This window comes from Amphiprion ocellaris, chromosome 15, assembly GCF_022539595.1.
Source record: "Amphiprion ocellaris isolate individual 3 ecotype Okinawa chromosome 15, ASM2253959v1, whole genome shotgun sequence".
Classification (NCBI taxonomy): Eukaryota; Metazoa; Chordata; class Actinopteri; family Pomacentridae; genus Amphiprion; species Amphiprion ocellaris.
The window spans coordinates 30,952,917-30,957,116 of NC_072780.1; positions in this window are offsets into that span (position 1 = coordinate 30,952,917).

The following is a 4,200-nucleotide window of genomic DNA, read 5'->3' on the forward strand; positions in this document are numbered from 1 at the left end:
TTGTTTATGTCGGTGGTTTTCTTCGTGAAGATCTCTGACCCACCGTCTTGTTTACCGCCGCTTCTAATGATGCTGCTACTTCCGTGGGTTCCTGTCTAAATGCCAGAGCGACTGAAACAAACCTGAACCAGGGGTTGGTGTGAAGAAACCTTCAGCTCCCGCCTTGTTAGAAAACAACACCTCAGATCTGGTTGTGTTGCATGAATCCATGTTGAACTCCAAAGAAAAGTCTCTGATATAAACGTGACATGTTGAAGTGACGTGCCAGTGTTTGTTCAAATGGCACCGCTGCAGGAGGCGTAATTAGATTTTGTGGCCGACGTCGGGGGAAGCTTGGTGTACGCCGTGAAACACTCGCGGGGGTTTTGACTGCAGATGTTCAAACGGATGGAGACGGAATCGGCGGTCCCCCTGGGGAAAACGCTCCCCTGGTAATTGGTGTTACTTAATTGCTCCGGGAGGGCTGCGAATCAGTAGAAAAATATAAAACCCACAGCGGCTTTTTAGCAGCTTTCTCAATCAAGTCTGCTTCAGCGCCTGTGAAAAAAATTTCCAGCTGCAGAGGGAAATGCTATGTTGGAGGTAATGGACCTGTGAACAAACAAAGCTGTGCAGCTGAAATGATCCTCCACATGACCTTCGCTCCCTCTCATCTCGTTAATCCAAATAAATAAAGAATCTGCTAACTTCCTGATGAAATATTTAGTTGTGCTGATGCAATGCAACATCAGCTGACATTTCAGGAAGAAAACTCTCTCTGCATCTACTCTGTCAATCCAGCCTCCACAAAAATGTTTTTAACCAGCTAAGATACAATCTAAGATATGTTTTGAGAGATTACATTTGTTTTAGTGCTGTTCTGAACACTTCTGTTTGAGTGTCTGTAACTTTAAATCCAGCTCAGATCCTGCTGTCTCCGCCCCTTTCAGGAAGAAAACTCTCTGCATCGGCTCGTGAATCCAGTTTCCACAAAATTCTGTTTCTTTACAACTAAGCTATAATCTAAGCTATGTTTGGGGGGATTACATTGGTTTATTTAGTGTTATAAACAGGATGTTGGAGTGTCTGTAGCTTTAAATCCATTTCGGATGCTGCTGTTCCCGCCCCTTTCAGGAAGAAGACTCTCTCTACATCTACTCTGTGAAACCAATCTCCACAAAATGACATTTCTATACAGCTAAGCTACAGTCTTAGCTATGTTTTGAGAGAATACATTTGCTTTAGTGCTGGCCTGAGCAGGTTGTTTCAGCTCCTGGAGCCTTAGATCCAGCTCAGATGCTGCTATCCCCGCCTCATTCAGGAATAAAACTCTCTCTGCATCTACTCTGTCAATCCAATCTCCACAAAAACTACGTTTTTATACAACTAAGCTACAAAAAGCCCTCCATTTTTCTACATTCAAGGTATCCAGTAGCTCACACGTGTTACTTTTAAGAAAAAATAAGAAACCTATATGCAAAAAAAGCATTCAATTAATATGTAAATCACACTGGTTGAAGAAATGAGACGGAGAAGTTGCTGGAATTCGGAATTCAAACAGTATTAAAAAGCAATGCAGAAATGTGCTGTGCAGCCCAAATTATCCTCCTCATGACCTTCGCTCTCTCTCACCTCGTTAATCCAATTAAATAGAGCAATCTGCTGACTTGCTGATGAAATATTGCGTTGTTCTGATGCAACAGCAGCTGACATGTCGAGGAGGAGTTTCACAGGTTTTCCTTTGTTTGTGTGAAACATCTCCTCCCAGATGAGTTATTTTTACAGAGAACCCCCTACACACTTACTTTCTCATTCATGTGCTGCAGCTGCTGCTTTTCCTGTACTTCCCAGATTGACTGTTTCCATCAGAGAACAGCTGTGAGCTTGTTGCATTAAGGATGTAGGATTGCAGCGAGTGGCTCAGCATAGTAAGGGAGTCGGTTTTCACGCTTGTGAAAAACATAAGCGTGAGACTCTTAAATCACAACACAAACTGGCGATGCACTCGGGCCCATTGAGGGAACCATCTGTGGAAATTTTCGTCTTTCCAGCTTCTGTTCGGCAGAATAGATCTCCTAATTGACATACTTGCTTTGAGATTTGTCTGCGAGCATGCTGGCAGAGTCAAATTTTCACATCATCATCTATGCATGTGGGAATTAGAGTTAACAAAACGACTCTCCGATATTACTGTAATGGCTTTTTGCCGGGATAAAGTGGACTGAAAGTGGACTTTTTCTCCAACAAGCACCTGGAAAATAAAATAAAACAGCCTCGCCACAAGGTGTGAAGTAGCAGCAGAGCATTTGATTGAAGATGTTTCTCATTTAGACTAGGATGGATGCGCAATAAACAAGACTGGTGAATTTCATTTCCTGATTTTTATTTTGGTAACCAAAAACTGAACAACAACTGCTGTCCCAACCCCTTTCAGGAAGAAAACTCTCTCTGCATTTAGTCTGTCAATCCATCCATCCATTATCTATACACCGCTTAATCCTCATTAGGGTCATGGGGGGTGCTGGAGTCTATCCCAGCTGACTCAGGTGAAGGCAGGGGACACCCTAGACAGGTCACCAGTCTGTCGCAGGGCTACATACAAAGACAAACAATCACTCTCACATTCACACCTATGGGCAATTTAGAATGATCAATTAACCTCAGCATATTTTTGGACTGTGGGAGGAAGCCGGAGTACCCGGAGAGAACCCACGCATGCACAGGGAGAACATGCAAACTCCATGCAGAAAGATCCCGGGAAAGCCGGGACACGAACCAGGGACCTTCTCGCTGCAAGGTGAAAGTGCTAACCACTACGCCACTGTGCAGCCCTCTGTCAATCCAGTCTCCACAAAATTATGCTTCTATACAACTAAGCTACAATCTAAGTTATGTTTTGAGAGATTACATTTGCTTTAGTACTATTATAAACAGGCTGTTTGAATGTCTGTAGCTTTAAATCCAGCTCAGATGCTGCTGTCTCCACCCCTTTCAGGAAGAAGACTCTCTCTGCATCTACTCTGTCAATCCAGTCTTCATAAAAACATTCCTGTACAACAAAGCCACAATCTTAGTTATGTTTGGAGGTTGAAGTTGTTTAGTGCTATTATAAACAGGCTGTTTCAGTGTTTGTAGCTTCAAATTACACCAAGATGCTGCTGTCCCCACCCCTTTCAGGAATGAAACTCTCCCTGCATCTACTCTTTCTCCCCAATTACGAAATTTCTCCTAACTGACATACTTACTTTGAGATTTGTCTGTGAATTAGAGCAAGCAAAACGCCTCTCTGATATTCTAAAAATGTTTTTTGCCAGGATAAAGTGGACTGAAGTTCATTTATCTCCTACAAGCACATGGAAATTTAACAAAACAACCTCACCACAAGGTCTGAAGTAGCAGCAGAGCATTTGATTGAAGATATTTCTCATTTAGACTAGGATGGATGTGCAAAAAACAAAACTGGCGAGTTTAATTTCCTGATTTTTATTTTGGTAGCCTGAACAGACCTCATGATTTTGTTTTTGGTTTAAAATTCAAAAACATGAAAGCTGAGTGACTCTTCTGCTTCTGGTGTCCAAACAACTCAGGAGAAAGGAGCTGCCAAAAAACTAAATTGGAACACACTTCACAGATTTTTTCCTTTTTTAATCAGACACCGGAGATGTTTTTTTTTTTTTAAAGAACCTTATTGTGTTTGTTTGTTTTCCTTTTGAATTGCAAATAAATTACAGGGTTTTCTATTTAACGCAGGCCATTGTGCTGAAATTTGAGTTTTTGACAAGTGCTGTCTCCAAGGTCAAGAAATAAGATTCTTTTTAACTTGAAAATGTTTTATTATTTGTGACTTTATAAGCAACAAAGAAAGTATTAATTAAAGAACAGGGGTACTAGTAACTTAAAAAGTCCGCTTGGTTGCATCAACTATTTATGAATCCATCTCTATATGTGCCTTTAAATCTGAGGTTTTTTTCTGATGAAGCAAATTAAAATGAGTAATTTTTGACATCGGAGATCAACAAATACAAACCATAGAGATCAGGAAACAGGCGAGCAGTTCCATGAACCAGGACGAGGGACCTACACCTTCTCACATACCTGGGACTCCATCCTCCAGAGACCACTGGACGGTGGGGGGGCGTGGCCCATCTGACAGATTCTGACAGATCTGTCAGATGGGCTGCAGGCCCTGCAGACTGCAGGCGAAACATGTCAGCAAGGTAA